This window comes from Triticum dicoccoides, chromosome 3A (assembly GCF_002162155.2).
Source record: "Triticum dicoccoides isolate Atlit2015 ecotype Zavitan chromosome 3A, WEW_v2.0, whole genome shotgun sequence".
In the NCBI taxonomy this organism is placed as follows: domain Eukaryota; kingdom Viridiplantae; phylum Streptophyta; class Magnoliopsida; order Poales; family Poaceae; genus Triticum; species Triticum dicoccoides.
In genome coordinates, this window is record NC_041384.1 from 612,485,620 (window position 1) to 612,510,504 (window position 24,885).

Consider the following 24,885-nt stretch of genomic DNA (forward strand, 5'->3'; position numbering starts at 1 on the left):
TATATATAGTGGGAAAAGGAGGGCCTCTCACAACACGCCTTTGGTGCCTCCCTCTCCCTCTCCAACACATCCTCCTCCTCCATAGTGCTTAGCGAAGCCTTGCCGGAGTACTGCAGCTCCATCTCCACCATGCCGTCGTGCTGCTGCTGGAGCCATCTCCCTCAACCTCTCCTTCCCCCTTGCTGTATCAAGAAGAAGGAGACGTTACGCTGACCGTACGTGTGTTGAACGCGGAGGTGCCGTCCGTTCGGCGCTAGGATCTCCGGTGATTTGGATCACGTCGAGTACGACTTCCTCATCCCCGCTCTTTGAACGCTTCCGCGCGTGATCTACAAAGGTATGTAGATGCAATCCAATCACTCGTTGCTAGATGAACTCATAGATGGATCTTGGTGAAACCGTAGGAAATTTTTTTGTTTTCTGCAACGTTCCCCAACAGAGTAATGGCGCTCTTATCTGTAGACCGGGGAGTTCATCATTAGAACGGATCATAGGAGCTTGGTACATTTAGATGACCAGAGATTGTCGACTCCATGGCAGCAAAATACATTCACCAAGCTAATGGGATTGCAATAGAAAAATTTTTATCGTCCGAGAACAACAAATAATGATGTCGATGCCTTATCCCGTCGTCAACATCCTGACACACAACTGACTGCTACATCTGAATGCAAAACTACTTGGCTGGATGAAGTCGTGGCCAGTTACACAAACAATACTCAAGTGCAGAACATCCTAGCAAAAATAGCTACCAAACCCAATCGCAAACAAAGATTCACTATTGTCCAAGGCCTGTTGTACTTTTGAGGTAGACTGTGGCTTGGTGGCGCGACAGAAAATATTAAGAGCCTTCCATGACAACTCAGTGGGGGGACACTCAGGGTTCCCATCTCTTTGCTTGGCCTAAGATGAAAGAGTAGATTCGACGATATGTGCAAACTTGTACTATCTGCCAACAGGCTAAGCCAGAACAGGTCAAGTACCCAGGACTGCTGGAACTATTGCCACCTACAGGAGCTTGGCAAGTAGTGACTCTGGACTTCATTGATGGTCTTCCATAGTCACACAAATACAATTGCATTCTGGTGGTTGTTGACAAGTACACTAGATATGCTCACTTTCTTCCTCTCAGTCATCCATTTACAACAGCCAAGGTTGCTAAATCATAGCTTGACAACGTCTACAAACTCCATGGTCTCCCAGTACCTATAATCTTAGAACATGACCTGGTGTTCACTAGTAAATTTTGGAAGGCGCTATTCAGGATCATCGAGATTGAGTTGAACATGAGTGTCCAATATCTGTTGCTTCATCCATGCTTACCCGAACAAATGGAGTCAATACCTCTCCCTTGCTGAATTCGGGTACAACTCGAGCTTTCACTCTGCTGTGAAAACCTGCCCTTTTGCTGCTCTGTATAGTCATGAACCATGTCATTGTGGGATTGAAGCTGCCTCTACCTGCAAAGTTCCTGCTCTCAAGGATTGGCTCGAGGAACACAAACTGATGCAACAGATTCTGAAACAACACCTCAGTCGATCCCGCAACATCATCAAAACACACGGTGACAAGAAACGGAGCTACAGAGCTTTCAAACCGAGCGATTCTGTTTTCATCAAAGCAACCCTATGTTCAAACATCAGTGGAACGCAGAGCAAATCACAATCTGGCATTCAAATATTTTGGGCGTTTTTGAGTTTCGCAAATGATCAACCCAATCGCTTACAAGGTGGGTCTGCCGAAAGGATCAAAGGTACACCCTATTTTTCATGTTTCATAACTTCGTCTTTGCTCTCTCCCCAGGCACAGCAACATCTTCAGAGTTGCGCAACCCTTTGAAGTTGTTCTCGCACCAGTGGAAATCATCACCCGTCGATGGCGCCAAACACCCATGAGGCATCGTGAGCAAGTTCTCGTCTGCTGGTCTGACCCCGCCGTCCTTGACGCAACTTCGAAAGATGCCATTGCTTTGAAGGAGTGTTTCCCAGATGTGTCGGCTTGGGGACAAGCCGCAGCTCAAGAAGGGGGATGTTAGCGTCCCAAGAACCGAGGACAAGAAAGCAGCCATGGCAGCCCAACCCAACAACTCTGCCATGGCAGCAGAAAAGAGCAACATGAGAACAAGTGGCCATCAAGCGCTACTGCCGGCTGACTCAGCATCATCAACCAATCAGGGAGAACGACGCATCAACAGCGGTCCATGTTGACTGGCTCGACCAAGCCGTAAGTACGTGGGACCCACTTGGCTAAACGCTACTTAAGGAGAGAAGCGTGATGAGAGAAGTATACTGGCATGAACCAGAACCGATACGACGAATGTCCTTCGGTTTTCTTTCTTCTACATAAAGTTGTATGTGAAAGTTGAGAGAACACACCTCCTGTTTACGTATCATCGAGATCGACAGAGAACAAGCTCCTAACATTTTTCTTTATGTTTTTCTGTTTTTTATTTTCTCTCACATTCATTTTCTTTTCCAAAGTTTTATTTTTGTTTTATTTTTTTCTTTCCCTATTTATTTTTTCTTTTTCTTGTTTGAAAATTTCAAATATTGTTTGGAATTTCCAAAAATGTTATTGTTTTTTAAAATTTGTTCATAAGATTTGAAAAAATGTTCGTGTTTGAAAGATGTTCTCATTTTCAAAATTTTGTTCAAAGTTAAAAAATGTTTTCTTTCAAGAAGTTCAGGAATTTCAAAAAATATTTTCGTTTCCAATATATGTTCACAATTTGAAAAAATATTCATGTTTCAAAAAACATACAGGAATTCAAAAAATCTTCTCATTTTCAAAATTTGTTCACAGATTTCATAAAAATGTACAAGCTCAAAAAACTGTACGGGGGGTTTCAACATTTTGTTCGCAATTTCAAAAAATGTTCCCATGTTTAAAATTTTGTTCACATTTCCAAAAAACGTACCAATACATATGTTGTTCACATTTAAAAAAAATATTCATGTTTTAACTTTTTGTTCTGAATTTAAAGAATGTTCTTGTTTCCATTTTTTGTTCCAAAATTAAAAACTGTTCATGATGTCAGGAAATATTCAGGAATTTCAAAAAATGGTCGCATTTTTGTTACCTTTCTTTTTGTTTTTGTTTTCTTTTTCCTGTTTATATTATCTAGCTTTTCCTTTTTCTGCTTATTTTCCTTTATGTTTTTCTTTTTTATTTTCTTCCATATTCAATTTCTTTTTCCAACTTTTTCTTCTTTTTCCTATTTATTTTATTCAAAAATTTCAAATATTTTTGGAATTTAAATTTGTTCATAATTTTTTAAAAATATTCGTGTCTCAAATATGTTCTTGTTTTCAAAATTTTGTTCACGATTTAAAAAAAATATTCGTCTTTCAAGAAGTTCAGTAATTTCAAAAAATCTTCTCGTGTCCAATGTATGTTCATGTTTCAAATAATCTTCAGGGGTTTCAAAAAATATTTTGGTTTTAAAAATTTCTTCACATTTTTCATAAAATTGTACATGCTTAAAAAATGTACGCGGTTTCAATATTTTGTTTGCAATTTCAAAAAATGTTCCCATATTTTAAATTTTGTTCACATTTCCAAAAAAGCATACCGATACGTATTTTGCTTGCATCTTTGAAAAAACTATTCATGTTTGAACTTTTTTTAAATATGAAAAATGTTATTGTTTCCATTTTTTCTAAAATTTAAAATTCTTCATGATCTCATGAAATATTCAGGAATTCAAAAAATGTTCACATTTTTTGTTCCTGTTTTATTTAAATCGGATTTACAATACTGGTTCACTTTTCAAAAAAGAGTTTGGAATATCAAAAAAAGTACGGCATTTCAAAATTGTTTGCAATTTTCCAAAAATGTTTTAAAAATGTTTCCCAAATCTCAACGCCTGATGTGTGTTCATATAGTGTTTTGCGCATTTATTTCCAATAGCTGATGTGTGGTGTATTGGCTAACCGCTTGTGGTTAGGAGCCTGCGTTGTGCGAGGTCTCTGGATTGAATCCTGCACCTCCCGGGTTTTCTTTTTGTCGCGCGCGAGGAAACAACAAGCGACACATGGGTGGGCCGGCCCAGGCGGAGTACTTCCTCTGCGAACCCAGCCATTTTGCCTCATTTCGCGGCAAATAGGAGGTCCCGTGCTCGCGTGGTTCCGCGCACAAGGCCGAGGGTGCTCCTATTGGACACATAGAGAACCCGCGACTTGGCCGGCCCACTAACAATAAACAAGGAGAGCGTGAATAAAAATGAAGGAAATAAACGGGGAGCTGCCAGGAATCGAACTCGAGATTTTTCAGTCTAAACGTGTAATGCTAGCTACTCGAGTTGTCATCTGCTGATATAAGGAGAGCGAGATTGTTTTAAGAAGCAGAACATTTGAAACAATTTTTACACAACATGTTCAAATGTTTCTTGAAAATTTTGGGAAAATTTAATTGTCAAATAATTTTTTGAAAATGGAAATATTTTTTGGAGCTCTAAATATTTTTAAATCAATTTTTCGAAAAATATTAACAAATTTTGGAAACCAAACAATTTTCTAATATGTGACCATTTATTGAAAACGGAAAAAAATCGAAATTCTAAACCAAATTTGAAACCACGAATTGTTTTTTGAAGTCCGCGAACATTTATTTGATACACGAACATCTTTTAAATCTCTGAAAGCAAACTTCGAAAAATTGGAATATATTTTGAAAACTGAGAACAAAAATAAAATTTCATATTTTTTTAAGACATGAACAAAATTTGGAACTCTAAATTTTGGAAAGTGCAAACAAATTTTGAAATTCCGAATATTTAGGAATTTTAGCATAATTTTTCAAAAGGTGAAAATAATTTTAAAACTAGAAAAAACTAGAAAAGCTCTTTTTTCGAAATTCCAAACATTTTCTGAAATAGCGAATTTTTTTTGAAAACATGAACAAAATTTAATAACTCTGAACATTTTTTGAAAACCTGAAACAATTTGGAAATTCCAAAGATTTGTTGAAATTGGAACAAATTTTGAGAACGTGTAACTTTTTTGAAAATCTGAACATTTTTGCGTACCTAAACAAATATAGAAATTCTGAATGAAATGCGAACAATTTTAGAAAACGTGAACATATTTAGGAAGTTTCGATCAGTTTTCACAAATATTAAGAATACTTTAATAAGTAGATCATTTTTTGAAATTGTGGTTTTTTAAAATAATAGTAAAAAAGAAAACTTATATTAAGAAAAGAAAACAAATAAATAAAAAATTACTGAGAAAACGAAATAAATAACAAACAAATAAAAAGAAAACGAAACTAAAAAATAAAAAGAAAAAAATCGGTTGCCGGTCAGGAACCTTCCAGAAGGTTGACAAAACTTGTAGCTGGCATGATAAACCCTCGACGGTCCGGGAGCCGGGTGCGAGAAGAAAATGGGAGGCGCCGGAGGAGGGATGGATCAAAGCCAATGCTGACGGAGCGTTCTCCAAGGACAGAGGAAAGGGAGGTGCGGGGGTAGTGCTCAGAGATCATAATGGTGGCTTTCGGGCTGCCGCTTGCTCTTTCGTCGACCGAGCCCCCAGTGCTGAGATGGTGGAAGTGGCAGCCTGTAAACGAGCTATTCAGTTGGTGAGTGAGGCTAACGTGCAGAATCTTCATGGCGAGCTGGATTGCCTGGGAGTTGTAGCGGCGATCAACAAGTATGAACAAGACCTCTCCATCTTGGGGCCGAGTGTTGAGGAGATTAAGCAGATGCTTAACCAGTTTCTGTAGGTGAAGGTTACATGGACAAAGCGAGAAGCAAATGGTGCCGCGGATAAATTAGCCAAAATAGGATTAGGTGATGAAGTCTGTAATGTTTGGTGGTCTACTCCACCAGAGTCTATTATCCAGGTTCTCTCTGATGAGATTGTTGGGAAACGTAGTAGTTTCAAAAAAATTCCTACGCACACGCAAGATCATGGTGATGCATAGCAACAAAAGGGAAGAGTGATGTCTACGTACCCCCGTAGACCGTTCGCGGAAGCGTTATATCAACGCGGTTGATGTAGTCGTACGTCTTCACGATCCGACCGATTCAAGTACCGAAAGCACAGCACCTCCGAGTTCTGCACACGTTCGGCTCGGTGACGTCCTCGCCTTCTTGATCCAGCAAGAGGGGCGAAGTAGTAGATGAGTTCCGGCAACACGACGGCATGGTGACGGTGTTGGGGAAGATCAATCTCCGCAGGGCTACACCTAAGCACTACGAAAACTAGGACGGAGGATAAACTAGAGGGGACGGGGTTGCCGGCACACGGCTTGGTGTTTCTTGATGTGTCTTGGGTGCTAGCCCTACCCCTCTATTTATATGTTGAGCCTTGGGGTCAAAACTTGGAGTAAAAGCCTCCACAAAGTCGGTTTCACCCGAAAGGCAAGAGTCCTTCTCGGACTCCAGGGCCAGACGCCAGGGTTCCCGGCGTCTAGACCTAGACGCCAGGGACCCTAGCGTCTGGCCCCTGGACTCCGCTAAACTTCCTTTTGCACTTTCCAAAAACCTTGTGGGCTTTCCCCTTTGGCCCAAATAAAGTGTTCTCGTACCCAAACATTTCGGGAAACATCCGGAACCCCTTCCAGTGAATTCCGGAACCCTTCCGGTGACCAAACACTATTATCCCATATATCAAACTTTATCACCGGACCATTCCGGAGTTCCTCATCATGTCCGTGATCTCATCCCGGACTCCGAACAACATTCGGTCACCAACATACATAACTCATATAGTACTATATCATCAACGAACGTTTAAGCGTGCGGACCCTATGGGTTCGAGAACTATGTAGACATGACCGAGACACCTCTTTGGTCAATGACCAATAGCGGGACCTCGATGCCCATATTGGCTCCTACATATTCTACGAAGATCTTTATCGGCCAGACCGCATAACAACATACGTTGTTCCCTTTGTCATTGGTATGTTACTTGCCCGAGATTCGATCATCGGTATCTCAATACCTAGTTCAATCTCGTTACCGGCAAGTGTCTTTACTCGTTCCGTAATACATCATTCCGCAACTAACTCATTTAGTTGCATTGCTTGCAAGGCTTAAGGGATGTGTATTACCGAGAGGGCCCAGAGATACCTCTCCGACAATCAGAGTGACAAATCCTAATCTCGAAATACGCCAACCCAACAAGTACCTTTGGAGACACCTGTAGAGCACCTTTATAATCACCCAGTTACGTTGTGACGTTTGGTAGCACACAAAGTGTTCCTCCGGTAAACGGGAGTTGCATAATCTCATAGTCATAGGAACATGTATAAGTTATGAAGAAAGCAATAGCAATAAACTAAACGATCAAGTGCTAAGCTAACGGAATGGGTCAAGTCAATCATATCATTCTCCTAATGATGTGATCCCGTTAATCAAATGAAAACTCATGTCTATGGTTAGGAAACATAACCATCGCTAGTGACACTCTGTTTGTCTATGTATTCACACATGTATTATGTTTCCGGTTAATACAATTCTAGCATGAATAATAAACATTTATCATGATATAAGGAAATAAATAATAACTTTATTATTGCCTTTAGGGCATATTTCCTTCAGTCTCCCACTTGCACTAGAGTCAATAATCTAGATTACACTGTTATGATCCTAACACCCATGGAGCCTTGGTGCTGATCATGTTTTGCTCGTGGAAGAGGCTTAGTCAATGGGTCTGCAACATTTAGATACGTATGTATCTTGCAAATTTCTATGTCTCCCACCTGGACTAAATCCCGGATGGAATTGAAGCGTCTCTTGATGTGCTTGGTTCTCTTGTGAAATCTGGATTCCTTCGCTAAGGCAATTGGTCCAGTATTGTCACAAAAGATTTTCATTGGACCCGATGCACTAGGTATGACACCTAGATCGGATATGAACTCCTTCATCCAGACTCCTTCATTTGCTGCTTCCGAAGCAGCTATGTACTCCTCTTCACATGTAGATCCCGCCACGACGCTTTGTTTAGAACTGCACCAACTGACAGCTCCACCGTTCAATAAAAACATGTATCCGGTTTGCAATTTAGAATCGTCCGGATCAGTGTCAAAGCTTGCATCAACGTAACCATTTACGATGAGCTCTTTGTCACCTCCATAAACGAGAAACATATCCTTAGTCCTTTTTGTTGGGTTTCGTAGTAATTTCAAAAAAATTCCTACGCACACGCAAGATCATGTGATGCATAGCAACGAGAGGGGAGAGTGTTGTCTACGTACCCACACAGACCGACTGCGGAAGCGTTGACGCAACGTAGAGGAAGTAGTCGTACGTCTTCCCGATCCGACCGATCAAGCACCGAAACTACAGCACCTCCGAGTTCGAGCACACGTTCGGCTTGATGACGATCCCCGGACTCCTATCCAGCAAAGTGTCGGGGAAGAGTTCCGTCAGCACGACGGCGTGGTGACAATCTTGATGTACTACAGCAGCAGGGCTTCGCCTAAACTCCGCTACAGTATTATCGAGGAATATGGTGGCTGGGGGCACCGCACACGGCTAAGGAATAGATCACGTGGATCAACTTGTGTGTTCTAGGGTGCCTCTACCTCAGTATATAAAGTACTAGAGGGGGGAGGCTGGCCGGCCAAGGTGTGGCGCGCCAGGAGAGTCCTACTCCCTCTGGGAGTAGGATCCCCCCCCCCCCAATCCTAGTTGGAATAGGATTCGCGGAGGGGGAAAAGAGAGGGAGGAGGCCGGCCACCTCTCCTAGTCCTAATAGGACTAGGGGAGGGAGGGTGGCGCGCAGCCCATCTAGGGCAGCCCCTTCTCTTTTCCATTAAGGCCCACTAAGGCCCACATAGCTCCTCGGGGGTTTCCGGTAACCTCCCGGTACTCTGGTAAAATCCCGATTTCACCCGGAACACTTCCGATATCCAAACATAGGCTTCCAATATATCAATCTTTATGTCTCGACCATTTTGAGACTCCTCGTCATGTCCATGATCACATCCGAGACTCCGAACAACCTTCGGTACATCAAAATGCATAAACTCATAATATAACTGTCATCGTAACCTTAAGCGTGCGGACCCTACGGGTTCGAGAACAATGTAGACATGACCGAGACACGTTTCCGGTCAATAACCAATAGCGGGACCTGGATGCCCATATTGGCTCCTACATATTCTACGAAGATCTTTATCGGTCAGACCGCATAACAACATACGTTGTTCCCTTTGTCATCGGTATGTTACTTGTCCGAGATTCGATCGTCGGTATCCAATACCTAGTTCAATCTCGTTACCGGCAAGTCTCTTTACTCGTTCCGTAATACATCATCCCGCAACTAACTCATTAGTTGCAATGCTTGCAAGGCTTATGTGATGTGCATTACCGAGAGGGCCCAGAGATACCTCTCCGACAATCGGAGTGACAAATCCTAATCTCGAAATATGCCAACCCAACATCTACCTTTGGAGACACCTGTAGTACCCCTTTATAATCACCCAGTTACGTTGTGACGTTTGGTAGTACCCAAAGTGTTCCTCCGATAAACGGGAGTTGCATAATCTCATAGTTACAGGAACATGTATAAGTCATGAAGAAAGCAATAGCAACATACTAAACGATCGGGTGCTAAGCTAATGGAAAGGGTCATGTCAATCAGATCATTCAACTAATGATGTGACCTCGTTAGTCAAATAACAACACTTTGTTCATGGTTAGGAAACATAACCATCTTTGATTAACGAGCTAGTTAAGTAGAGGCATACTAGTGACACTAAGTTTGTCTATGTATTCACACATGTATTATGTTTCCGGTTAATACAATTCTAGCATGAATAATAAACATTTATCATGATTATAAGGAAATAAATAATAACTTTATTATTGCCTCTAGGGCATATTTCCTTCAGTCTCCCACTTGCACTAGAGTCAACAATCTAGATTACACAGTAATGATTCTAACACCCATGGAGCCTTGGTGCTGATCATGTTTTGCTCGTGGAAGAGGCTTAGTCAACGGGTCTGCAACATTCAGATCTGTATGTATCTTGCAAATCTCTATGTCTCCCACCTGGACTAGATCCCGGATGGAATTGAAGCGTCTCTTGATGTGTTTGGTCCTTTTGTGAAATCTGGATTCCTTTGCCAAGGCAATTGCACCAGTATTGTCACAAAAGATTTTCATTGGACCCGATGCACTAGGTATGACACCTAGATCGGATATGAACTCCTTCATCCAAACTCCTTCGTTCGCTGCTTCCGAAGCAGCTATGTACTGCGCTTCACATGTAGATCCCGCTACGACGCTTTGTTTAGAACTACACCAACTGACAGCTCCACCTTTAATGTAAATACGTATCCGGTTTGCGATTTAGAATCGTCCGGATCAGTGTCAAAGCTTGCATCAACATAACCTTTTACGGTGAGCTCTTTGTCACTTCCATACACGAGAAACATATCCTTAGTCCTTTTCAGGTACTTCAGGATGTTCTTGACCGCTGTCCAGTGATCCACTCCTGGATTACTTTGGTACCTCCCTGCTAAACTTATAGCAAGGCACACATCAGGTCTGGTACACAGCATTGCATACATGATAGAGCCTATGGCTGAAGCATAGGGAACATCTTTCATTTTTTCTCTATCTTCTGCAGTGGTCGGGCATTGAGTCTGACTCAACTTCACACCTTGTAACACAGGCAAGAACCCTTTCTTTGCTTGATCCATTTTGAACTTCTTCAAAATCTTGTCAAGGTATGTGCTTTGTGAAAGTCCAATTAAGCGTCTTGATCTATCTTTATAGATCTTTATGCCTAATATGTAAACAGCTTCACCGAGGTCTTTCATTGAAAAACTCTTATTCAAGTATCCCTTTATGCTATCCAGAAATTCTATATCATTTCCAATCAGCAATATGTCATCCACATATAATATCAGAAATGCTACAGAGCTCCCACTCACTTTCTTGTAAATGCAGGCTTCTCCGAAAGTCTGTATAAAACCAAATGCTTTGATCACACTATCAAAACGTTTATTCCAACTCCGAGAGGCTTGCACCAGTCCATAAATGGATCGCTGGAGCTTGCACACTTTGTTAGCTCCCTTTGGATCGACAAAACCTTCCGGTTGCATCATATACAACTCTTCTTCCAGAAATCCATTCAGGAATGCAGTTTTGACATCCATCTGCCAAATTTCATAATCATAAAATGCGGCAATTGCTAACATGATTCGGACAATCTTAAGCATCGCTACGGGTGAGAAGGTCTCATCGTAGTCAACCCCTTGAACTTGTCGAAAACCTTTTGCGACAAGTCGAGCTTTGTAGATAGTAACATTACCATCAGCGTCAGTCTTCTTCTTGAAGATCCATTTATTCTCAATTGCTTGCCGATCATCGGGCAAGTCAACCAAAGTCCATACTTTGTTCTCATACATGGATCCCATCTCAGATTTCATGGCTTCAAGCCACTTTGTGGAATCTGGGCTCACCATCGCTTCTTCATAGTTCGTAGGTTCATCATGATCTAGTAGCATGATTTCCAGAACAGGATTACCGTACCACTCTGGCGCGGATCTTACTCTGGTTGATCTATGAGGTTCAGTAGTATCTTGATCTGAAGTTTCATGACCATCATCATTAGCTTCCTCACTTATTGGTGTAGGTGTCGCAGAAACAGTTTTCTGTGATGTACTACTTTCCAATAAAGGAGCAGGTACAGTTACCTCGTCAAGTTCTACTTTCCTCCCACTCACTTCTTTCGAGAGAAACTCCTTCTCTAGAAAGGATCCATTCTTAGCAACGAATGTTTTGCCTTCGGATTTGTGATAGAAGGTGTACCCAACAGTCTCCTTTGGGTATCCTATGAAGACACATTTCTCCGATTTGGGTTCGAGCTTATCAGGTTGAAGCTTTTTCACATAAGCATCGCAGCCCCAAACTTTAAGAAACGACAACTTTGGTTTCTTGCCAAACCACAGTTCATAAGGCGTCGTCTCAACGGATTTTGATGGTGCCCTATTTAACGTGAATGCGGCCGTCTCTAAAGCATAACCCCAAAACGATAGTGGTAGATCGGTAAGATACATCATAGATTGCACTATATCAAATAAAGTACGGTTATGACATTCGGACACACCATTACATTGTGGTGTTCCAGGTGGCATGAGTAGTGAAACTATTTCACATTGTTTTTAACTGAAGGCCAAACTCGTAACTCAAATACTCTTCTCTACGATCAGATCGTAGAAACTTTATTTTCTTGTTACGATGATTTTTCACTTCACTCTGAAATTCTTTGAACTTTTCAAATGTTTCAGACTTATGTTTCATCAAGTAGATATACTCATATCTGCTCAAATCATCTGTGAAGATCAGAAAATAATGATACTTGTCGCGAGCCTCAATATTCATCGGACCATATACATCAGTATGTATGATTTCCAACAAATCCGTTGCTCGCTCCATTGTTCCGAAGAACAGAGTCTTAGTCATCTTGCCCATGAGGCATGGTTCGCAAGCATCAACTGATTCATAATCAAGTGATTCCAAAAGCCCATCAGCATGGAGTTTCTTCATGCGCTTTACACCAATATGACCTAAACGGCAGTGCTACAAATAAGTTGCACTATCATTATTTACTTTGCATCTTTTGGTTTCAATATTATGATTATGTGTATCACTACGATCGAGATCCAACGAACTATTTTCATTGGGTGTGTAACCATATAAGGTTTTATTCATATAAACAGAACAACAATTTATTCTCTTGCTTAAATGAATAATCGTATTACAATAAACATGATCAAATCATATTCATGCTCAACGCAAACACCAAATAACACTTATTTAGGTTCAACACTAATCTCGAAATTATAGGGAGTGTGCGATGATGATCATATCAATCTTGGAACCACTTCCAACACACATCGTCACTTCACCCTTAACTAGTCTCTGTTTATTCTGCAACTCCCGTTTCGAGTTACTAATTATAGCAACTGAACTAGTATCAAATACTGAGGGTTTGCTATAAACACTAGTAAAGTACACATCAATAACATGTATATCAAATATACTTATGTTCACTTTGCCATCCTTCTTATCCGCCAATCACTTGGTGTAGTTCCGCTTCCAGTGACCAGTCCCTTTGCAGTAGAAGCACTTAGTCTCAGGCTTAGGACCAGACTTGGGCTTCTTCACTTGAGCAGCAACTTGCTTGCAGTTTTTCTTGAAGTTCCCCTTCTTCCCTCTGCCCTTTTCTTGAAACTAGTGATCTTGTCAACCATCAACACTTGATGTTTTTCTTGATTTCTACCTTCGTTGATTTCAACATCACGAAGAGCTTGGGAATCACTTTAGTCATCCCTTGCATATTATAGTTCATCACGAAGTTCTACTAACTTGGTGATGGTGACTAGAGAATTCTGTCAATCACTATTTTATCTGGAAGATTAACTCCCACTTGATTCAAGCGATTGTAGTACCCAGACAATCTGAGCACATGCTCACTAGTTGAGCGATTCTCCTCCATCTTTTAGCTATAGAACTTGTTGGAGACTTCATATCTCTCTACTCGGGTATTTGCTTGAAATATTGACTTCAATTCCTGGAACATCTCATATGGTCCATGATGTTCAAAACGTCTTTGAAGTCCCGATTCTAAGCCGTTAAGCATGGTGCACTAAACTATCAAGTAGTCATCATATTGAGCTAGCCAAACGTTCATAACGTCTGCATCTGCTCCTGCAATAGGTCTGTCACCTAGCGGTGCAACAAGGACATAATTCTTCTGTGCAGCAATGAGGATAAACCTCAGATCACGGATCTAATCCGCATCATTGCTACTAACATCTTTCAACACAATTTTTCTCTAGGAACATATCAAAATAAACATATGAAAGCAACAATGCAAGCTATTGATCTACAACATAATTTGGAAATTACTACCAGGACTAAGTTCATGATAAATTTAAGTTCAATTAATCATATTACTTAAGAACTCCCACTTAGATAGACATCCCTCTAATCTTCTAAGTGATTACGTGATCCAAATCAACTAAACCATAACCGATCATCACAGATGGAGTAGTTTTCAATGGTGAACATCGTTATGTTGATCATATCTACTATATGATTCACGCTCGACCTTTCGGTCTTCGTGTTCCGAGGCCATATCTGCATATGCTAGGCTCGTCAAGTTTAACCTGAGTATTCTGCGTGTGCAAAACTGGCTTGCACCCGTTGTAGATGGACGTAGAGCTTATCACACCCGATCATCATGTGGTGTCTGGGCACGACGAACTTTGGCAACGGTGCATACTTAGGGAGAACACTTCTTGATAATTTAGTGAGAGATCATCTTATAATGCTACCGTCAATCAAAGCAAGATAAGATGCATAAAAGGATAAACATCTCATGCAATCAATATAAGTGATATGATATGGCCATCATCATCTTGTGCCTGTGATCTCCATCTCCGAAGCACCGTCATGATCACCATCGTCACCGGCGCGACACCTTGATCTCCATCGTAGCATCGTTGTCGTCTCGCCAATCTTATGCTTCTACGACTATCACTACCGCTTAGTAATAAAGTAAAGCATTACATCGTGATTGCATTGCATACAATAAAGCGACAACCATATGGCTCCTGCCAGTTGCCGATAACTCGGTTACAAAACATGATCATCTCATACAATAAAATTTAGCATCATGCCTTGACCATATCACATCACAACATGCCCTGCAAAAACAAGTTAGATGTCCTCTACTTTGTTGTTGCAAGTTTTACGTGGCTGCTACGGGCTTAAGCAAGAACCAATCTCACCTACGCATCAAAACCACAACGATAGTTTGTCAAATAGACTCCGTTTTAACCTTCGCAAGGACCGGGCGTGGCCACACTTGGTTCAACTAAAGTTGGAGAGACAGTCGCCCGCAAGCCACCTGTGTGCAAAGCACGTCGGGGGAACCGGTCTCGCGTAAGTGTACGTGTAATGTTGGTCCGGGTCGTCTCGTCCAACAATGCCGCCGAACCAAAGTATGACATGCTGGTAGGCAGTATGACTTATATCGCCCACAACTCACTTGTGTTCTACTCGTGCATATAACATCAACATAAATAACCTAGGCTCGGATGCCACTGTTGGGTTTCGTAGTAATTTCAAAAAAATTCCTACGCACACGCAAGATCATGTGATGCATAGCAACGAGAGGGGAGAGTGTTGTCTACGTACCCACACAGACCAACTGCGGAAGCGTTGATGCAACGTAGAGGAAGTAGTCGTACGTCTTCCCGATCTGACCGATCAAGCACCGAAACTACGGCACCTCCGAGTTCGAGCACACGTTCGGCTTGATGACGATCCCCGGACTCTGATCCAGCAAAGTGTCAGGGAAGAGTTCCGTCAGCACGACGGCGTGGTGACGATCTTGATGTACTACAGCAGCAGGGCTTCGCCTAAACTCCGCTACAGTATTATCGAGGAATATGGTGGCTGGGGGCACCGCACACGGCTAAGGAATAGATCACGTGGATCAACTTGTGTGTTCTAGGGTGCCTCTACCTCAGTATATAAAGGACTAGAGGGGGGGAGGCTGGCCGGCCAAGGTGTGGCGTGCCAGGAGAGTCCTACTCCCTCTGGGAGTAGGATCCCCCCCCCCCAATCCTAGTTGGAATAGGATTCGCGGAGGGGGAAAAGAGAGGGAGGAGGCCGGCCACCTCTCCTTGTCCTAATAGGACTAGGGGAGGGAGGGTGGCGTGCAGCCCATCTAGGGCAGCCCCTTCTCTTTTCCACTAAGGCCCACTAAGGCCCATATAGCTCCCCGGGGGTTTCCGGTAACCTCCCGGTACTCCGGTAAAATCCCGATTTCACCCGGAACACTTCCAATATCCAAACATAGGCTTCCAATATATCAATCTTTATGTCTCAACCATTTCGAGACTCCTCGTCATGTCCGTGATCACATCCGGGACTCCGAACAACCTTCGGTACATCAAAATGCATAAACTCATAATATAACTGTCATCGTAACCTTAAGCGTGCGGACCCTAAGGGGTCGAGAACAATGTAGACATGACCGAGACACGTTTCCGATCAATAACCAACAGCGGGACCTGGATGCCCATATTGGCTCCTACATATTCTACGAAGATCTTTATCGGTCAGACCGCATAACAACATACGTTGTTCCCTTTGTCATCGGTATGTTACTTGTCCGAGATTCGATCGTCGGTATCCAATACCTAGTTCAATCTCGTTACCGGCAAGTCTCTTTACTCGTTCCATAATACATCATCCCACAACTAACTCATTAGTTGCAATGCTTGCAAGGCTTATGTGATGTGCATTACCGAGAGGGCCCAGAGATACCTCTCCGACAATCGGAGTGACAAATCCTAATCTCGAAATATGCCAACCCAACATCTACCTTTGGAGACACCTGTGGTACTCCTTTATAATCACCCAGTTACGTTGTGACGTTTGGTAGTACCCAAAGTGTTCCTCCGGTAAACGGGAGTTGCATAATCTCATAGTTACAGGAACATGTATAAGTCATGAAGAAAGCAATAGCAACATACTAAACGATCGGGTGCTAAGCTAATGGAATGGGTCATGTCAATCAGATCATTCAACTAATGATGTGACCTCATTAGTCAAATAACAACACTTTGTTCATGGTTAGGAAACATAACCATCTTTGATTAACGAGCTAGTCAAGTAGAGGCATACTAGTGACACTAAGTTTGTCTATGTATTCACACATGTATTATGTTTCCGGTTAATACAATTCTAGCATGAATAATAAACATTTATCATGATTATAAGGAAATAAATAATAACTTTATTATTGCCTCTAGGGCATATTTCCTTCACTTTTCAGGTACTTCAGGATGTTCTTGACCGTTGTCCAGTGATCCACTCCTGGATTACTTTGGTACCTCCCTGCTAGACTTATAGCAAGGCACACATCAGGTCTGGTACACAACATTGCATACATGATAGAGCCTATGGCTGAAGCATAGGGAACATCTTTCATTTTCTCTCTATCTTGTGCAGTGGTCGGACATTGAGTCTTACTCAATTTCACACCTTGTAACACAGGCAAGAACCCTTTCTTTGCTTGATCCATTTTGAACTTATTCAAAACTTTGTCAAGGTATGTGCTTTGTGAAAGTCTAATTAAGTGTCTTGATCTATCTCTATAGATCTTAATGCCCAATATGTAAGCAGCTTCATCGAGGTCTTTCATTGAAAAACTCTTATTCAAGTATCCCTTTATGCTATCCAGAAATTCTATATCATTTCCAATCAATAATATGTCATCCACATATAATATCAGAAATGCTACCGAGCTCCCACTCACTTTCTTGTAAATACATGCTCCCCCCAAAAGTCTGTATAAAACCAAATGCTTTGATCACACTATCAAAGCATTTATTCCAACTCCGAGAAGCTTGCACCAGTCCATAAATGGATCGCTGGAGCTTGCACACTTTGTTAGCTCCCTTTGGATCGACAAAACCTTCCGGCTGCATCATATACAATTCTTCTTCCAGAAATCCATTCAGGAATGCAGTTTTGACATCCATCTGCCAAATTTCATAATCATAAAATGCGACAATCGCTAACATGATTCGGACAGACTTAAGCATCGCCACGGGTGAGAAAGTCTCATCATAGTCAGTCCCTTGAACTTGTCGAAACCCTTTCGCAGCAAGTCGAGCTTTGTAGACAGTAACATTACCGTCAGCATCAGTCTTCTTCTTGAAGATCCATTTATTCTCAATTGCTTGCCGATCAATGGGCAAGTCAACCAAAGTCCACACTTTGTTCTCATACATGGATCCCATCTCAGATTTCATGGCTTCAAGCCATTTTTCGAAATCTGGGCTCACCGTCGCTTCTTCATAGTTCGTAGGTTCATCATGATCCAGTAGCATGACTTCCAGAATAGGATTACCGTACCACTCTGGTGCGGACCTTACTCTGGTTGATCTACGAGGTTTAGTAATAACTTGATCTGAAGTTTCATGATCATCATCATTAACTTCCTCACTAATTGGTATAGTTGTCACATGAACCGTTTTCTGTGATGAGCTACTTTCCAATAAGGGAGGAGGTATGGTTACCTCATCAAGTTCTACTTTCCTCCCACTCACTTCTTTCGAGAGAAACTCCTTCTCTAGAAAGGATCCATTCTTAGCAACGAATGTCTTGCCTTCAGATCTTTGATAAAAGGTGTACCCAATAGTCTCCTTTGGGTATCCTATGAAGACACATTTCTCCGATTTGGGTTCGAGCTTATCAGGCTGAAGTTTTTTCACATAAGCATCGCAGCCCCAAACTTTAAGAAATGACAACTTTGGTTTCTTGCCAAACCACAGTTCATAAGGCGTCGTCTCAACGGATTTCAATGGTGCCCTATTTAACGTGAATGCGGCCGTCTCTAAAGCATAACCCCAAAATGATAGCGGTAAATCAGTAAGAGACATCATAGATCGCACCATATCTAGTAAGTAGTACGATTACGATGTTCGGACACACCATTACGCTGTGGTGTTCCGGGTGGCGTGAGTTGCGAAACTATTTCGCTTTGTTTCAAATATAGACCAAACTCGTAACTCAAATATTCTCCTCCACGATCAGATCGTAGAAATTTTATTTTCTTGTTACGATGATTTCCAACTTCACTCTGAAATTCTTTGAACTTTTCAAATGTTTCAGATTTATGTTTCATCAAGTAGATATACCCATATCTTCTTGAATCATCTGTGAAGGTGAGAAAATAACGATATCCGCCACGAGCCTCAACATTCATCGGACCACATACATCTGTATGTATGATTTCTAACAAATCTGTTGCTCTCTCCATAGTACCGGAGAACGGCGTTTTAGTCATCTTGCCCATGAGGCACGGTTCGCAAGTACCAAGTGATTCATAATCAAGTGGTTCCAAAAGTCCATCAGTATGGAGTTTCTTCATGCGCTTTACACCGATATGACCTAAACGGCAGTGCCACAAATAAGTTGCATTATCATTATCAACTCTGCATCTTTTGGCTTCAACATTATGAATATGTGTATCACTACTATCGAGATTCATCAAAAATAGACCACTCTTCAAGGGTGCATGACCATAAAAGATATTACTCATATAAATAGAACAACCATTATTCTCTGATTTAAATGAATAACCGTCTCGCATCAAACAAGATCCAGATATAATGTTCATGCTCAACGCTGGCACCAAATAACAATTATTTAGGTCTAAAACTAATTCTGAAGGTAGATGTAGAGGTAGCGTGCCGACCGCAATCACATCGACTTTGGAATCATTTCCCACGCGCATCGTCACCTCGTCCTTGGCCAGTGTTCGATTAATCCGTAGTCCCTGTTTCGAGTTGCAAATATTAGCAACGGAACTAGTATCAAATACCCAGGTGCTATAACGAGCTCTAGTAAGGTACACATCAATAACATGTATATCACATATACCTTTGTTCACCTTGCCATCCTTCTTATCCGCCAAATACTTGGGGCAGTTCCGCTTCCAGTGACCAGTCTGCTTGCAGTAGAAGCACTCAGTTTCAGGCTTAGGTCCAGACTTGGGTTTCTTCTCCTGAGCAGCAACTTGTTTGCTGTTCTTCTTGAAGTTCCCCTTCTTCTTCCCTTTGCCCTTTTTCTTGAAACTGGCGGTCTTATTGACCATCAACACTTGATGCTCCTTCTTGATTTCTACCTCCGCAGCCTTTAGCATTGCGAAGAGCTCGGGGATCGTCTTATCCATCCCTTGCATGTTATAGTTCATCACGAAGCTCTTGTAGCTTGGTGGCAGTGATTGAAGAACTCTGTCAATGACACTATCAATAGGAAGATTAACTCCCAGTTGAGTCAAGTGATTATGATACCCAGACATTTTGAGTATATGTTCACTGACAGAACTACTCTACTCCATCTTACAGCTATAGAACTTATTGGAGACTTCATATCTCTCAATCCGGGCATTTGCTTGAAATATTAACTTCAACTCCTGGAACATCTCATATGCTCCATGACGTTCAAAACGTCGTTGAAGACCCGGTTCTAAGCCGTAAAGCATGGCACACTGAACTATCGAGTAGTCATCAGCTTTGCTCTGCCAGACGTTCATAACATCTGGTGTTGCTCCTGCAGCAGGCTTGGCACTTAGCGGTGCTTCTAGGACGTAATTCTTCTGTGCAGCAATGAGGATAATCCTCAAGTTACGGACCCAGTCCGTGTAATTGCTACCATCATCTTTCAACTTTGCTTTCTCAAGGAACGCATTAAAATTCAATGGAACAACAGCACGGGCCATCTATCTACAATCAACATAGACAAGCAAAATACTATCAGGTACTAAGTTCATGATAAATTTAAGTTCAATTAATCATATTACTTAAGAACTCCCACTTAGAAAGACATCCCTCTAATCTTCTAAGTGATCACGTGATCCAAATCAACTAAACCATAATCGATCATCACGTGAAATGGAGTAGCTTTCAATGGTGAACATCAATATGTTGATCATATCTACTATATGATTCACGCTCGACCTTTCGGTCTCAGTGCTCCAAGGCCATATCTGCATATGCTAGGCTCGCCAAGTTTAACCTGAGTATTCTGTGTGTGCAAAAACTGGCTTGCACCCGTTGTAGATGGACGTAGAGCTTATCACACCCGATCATCACGTGGTGACTGGGCACGACGAACTTTGGCAACGGTGCATACTCAGGGAGAACACTTTTATCTTGAAATTTAGTGAGAGATCATCTTATAATGCTACTATCGGTGTCAAAACCGGCGGATCTCGGGTAGGGGGTCCCGAACTGTGCGTCTCGGCCGGATGGTAACATGAGGCAGGGGACACGATGTTTTACCCACGTTCGGGCCCTCTTGATGGAGGTATAACCCTACGTCCTGCTTGATTAATATTGATGATATGGGTAGTACAAGAGTAGATCTACCACGAGATCGGAGAGGCTAAACCCTAGAAGCTAGCCTATGGTATGATTGTATGTTGTGATTGTTGTCCTACGGACTAAAACCCTTCGGTTTATATAAACACTGGAGAGGGTTAGGGTTACACAATGTCGGTTACAAAGGAGGAGATATCCATATCCGTATTGCTTAGCTTGCCTTCCACGCCAAGTAGAGTCCCATCCGGACACGAGACGAAGTCTTCAATCTTGTGTCTTCATAGTCCAACAGTCCGGCCAAAGCATATAGTCCGGCTGTCCGGAGACCCCCTAATCCAGGACTCCCTCAGTAGCCCCTGAACCAGGCTTCAATGACGATGAGTCCGGCGTGCAGTATTGTCTTCGGCATTGCAAGGCAGGTTCCTTCTCCGAATACATCACAGAATAATTCGAATACGAGGATAGTGTCTGACCCTGCAAAATAAGTTCCACATTCCACCATAGAGAGAATAATATTTTCACAGATCTAATTTGCTGGCTTGTTTTGGCAGCATGACGTTATGTCATGGCCCGATGATTATTCGAACCGTTCCCTTTAACCAGCCCCGCACATAACGTGCGTTGTGTGTGAGGCTTTCCTCCGCATCTGGCCCCACTTCGGCCTGTGGTTAAAGACCTTCAATATCAAGCCGAAGGTAGTACGAGGCCAACAAGAAGAATGCGGCGGAGCCATGGTGGGCAAGATGCCCAACGTCATATGGCTCGAAGGCTCCTTCGTGGAGACAATAAAGGGATGGCAATCGGCGTGGTTCTACATCACCGAGCCGCGCGACGCCAAATGGGCGGCAGCCCCTGAGTTTCGATCCGGATTCCCAACATGGCTCACTTCCTGGAAAGAGAAGGACTTGTCGTGGGGTTCATCGGTGGAGCTGGATGGACTCCAGAAATGTATACGGAGCATGGCGAGCAAGAAGCTCAAGCTTGTCAACATAGTCCAAGTTATTGTCCGGATCCTCCCGTGTCAACAACGGGATTTTACCTTGTGGGAGTTCGACCCGGCCCAGCACAAGACTCTGAGCAAGCTCTTCGATACGACGCACAAGGACGTCTGGAAGGTGCTGTTCAAGGGCGCCGAGGTCCCTCCTTCTCTCGCCGAGGACCGCGGACTAAGCAAAAAGCGCCTAGCGCGTTCGGTGAGTTCAATACGTCCCGTAGGACATTTATTTTCCCCAGCTTAATTATGCGCGGGGTCTAATCTCCATGCCTTTGATAGGACTGGGTGGAGATGTCGGGGCAGATTAACTGTCCGGCCCCTTTACCCGAAGACACTGCGGGTGCTCTCCTGACGGAGATGCTGGCTCTGGCTCCTTACAAGGTGTCGGAGAAGACCAAGAAGGCCAAGGGAACCCGAAAGCGTTCCCGGTGCCAGGTGTTATCGGACTCATCGTCCGATAACTCTGCAGCACACTCTTCCCCCGAAGACGAGGAGGAAGAAGAAGATGCTCCCCCTCCAGGCGGGGGATACAAGAAAAGGAAGGCCGCCCCAACTGGAGGGGGGGCGAAGGGTCCAAGAAGGGAAGGACTTTCCTTCCGGACAGTTCCACCGCCACCGATGAAGGCGAAGACGAGTGGTTGCCCAGGGCCAAGCCCCCGGGGAGATCGTAAGTATTCGGATACCAGAGTAACTCATAGAATTCCTCTGTCGCACTGTTTTCCCTAACGCCGAACATAATTATGCAGGCCGCCATGAGCCAATATCGAGGTATCATCGGGCGGCTCCCTGAGCTCGTCGGGCATGGACAGTGATCCAGTCCCGACCGCCACCTCCCCTCATCCTGCCGATGATGCCAAGGTGCTGCCTCAAGAGGCACCGGACTGAGGGGAGACAGTCCTGGAGGTGCCTCAAGGCGACCTTCCGGACTCCGGGAGCCGAGGGGACGGGGCCCCTGAGAGCTCCGAGTTCGGCCCTCAGCCGAACACCGCGCCAGAACCTCCAGCGGTTCCAGGCTCGGGCAGGCGGCCTCCTTCTAAGAGGGGCAAGACGCCTGTGCCGGTGACCTCTGTCCATCCAGAGGCACCGGACAATCTGCTGGAAACGCTTCGCAGTGCTTCCATCGACGAGGAGCACCGTACTGTTATGAGTGCGGTGATCCAGAAGGTTTAGTCCGCCAAGAGCGGATTGACTGAAGCCTGTGCCAGCCTTCTAACAGTCTTTGAGGTAAGTGTTTAAAAATGTAGTAGAAATATTACCGCATAGACAGTAGCCCCTGATGCTTTGTTCGGTGTTCATAAAGAAAAGCCGAACGGAGGATCAAATAATATCGCAGGAGTCTAATATAAGTGTGTCAATATGCATATGCAGGCTTCGCTGCTGGCGTCCGCCGCACTGACTGCGGAGGTCGCCGTACTGAAGCAGGACCTCAAGGGGTCCAGGAAAGAGCTCGGCCTTGCCAAGAGGCAGCTCGAGGAGAACAAGGGTAAGTAATACCTTGTCTATAGATATGTATATATAAAAGAAGGTGTGATTGCAAAATGACAGGATCATCGTATATTTGCCAGGGCCACGACCGAGGTGGCGACCCTGAAGCAAGCGCTAACCAAGGCCGAAGATAAAGCAGCCAAGGAGCGTGCCGAGCGAGAGAAGCATGAGGCTCGGGTGGGCGAGGTGCAGCAAGAGCTCCAGGCTCTCGTGGCGAAGCACGAGGCATTGGAGCTTGACTCAAAGACGCGGGAGTTTGAGCTTGCCGCGGCCCTCGAGAGCGCAAAAAGTGCCAAGGCCGAAGCCCAAAATGCTCTTCAAGAGATCGACGCGATGAAGAAGATAGCGGCGGGTAAGCATTTCTATATGCAAAGCAAGCATGTAAAAGTAAATTACCGATTACTTACCCGAATCCGGAGCTCTCCAGGAGCATTCGCAGATTTGCCCCGTAGCGTGTCCGATGCCGCACAATTTTACCAGGCCGAGGATGGAAGCTCAACGGAGAAGCTGTTCTAGTCTCAGTACGCTGAGGCCGAACACCCGGTGCCAATGAGCGACTAGCTGAAGCAGATGGTCGAGCTACATAAGGCGGCCGATCGGGTCATGAAGAGCTTTATAGTCCGGCTGTGGCCTGGCGACGCCCTTCCGAACAACTTCTTCGGCCTGGTGAGGCGGCTTGTGGATGCCTGCCCGCGGCTGGAGGTCGTCAAGCGATCTGTCTGCATTGAAGGTGCACGCCAGGCTTTCACCCATGTGAAATTGCAGTGGGTCAAGCTAGACGCTTTGAAGCTGGTCAAGGAGGGGCCGCCGGAGGCAAGGAGCACCGCCACCCTGAGATGTACTACGAGGGTGTTCTGCCGGGTGCCCGTCTCGTCGCGGATGAGTGTTCAAAAGATGTAATATTTGAATAAGACTTACTCGTTTTATCCTGTATCTATGAAAACTTGTTTCATATGCGCTATGCAACGCTTGTTTGAATTTAAAATATTACCTTATGTTTGGCTATTTATCCAATCTGAGAGATGGCTAGTCCTCGACTTGTGCCCCCATACCACGAGTGCTGGGGTGTTCGGGATAAACCTGAGCACTCTTGTTCCCATGTTTGGGTCCTTCGAGGGAGGTGCTCAGCACAGCGAACAAGGCAACCGGACTAATAATGCTTTATCACTCTCACTTAGCCATAGAATTCTATAATTTTAAATTTTGGCGAAGCCCCTGGTATTCGGAAGGCTGAATTTGGGGCGCGATACACGCCTTTAAGTCGGACAGGGCCGGCCCCTCGCTCTAAGCGGCATAAGTCTTTAAGGACTCGAAAACCTCGCCGAACAGCGACCAGTCTCTCGCCTTATCATGGCAGTCAGTTTTAGCCTTCTCTACTGAGGTGCTGAACCCAGCAGAACCGGGGCACAATCGCAGTAGTTCTCCTAGCGCTACCTTATCCGATAGAGCGGAACGTAAGGTACCAAAACATAGGAGCCGGGCAAACCCAACCTTTGACCAAAGACATGATTCGGAGCTGATGCATATAATGCTA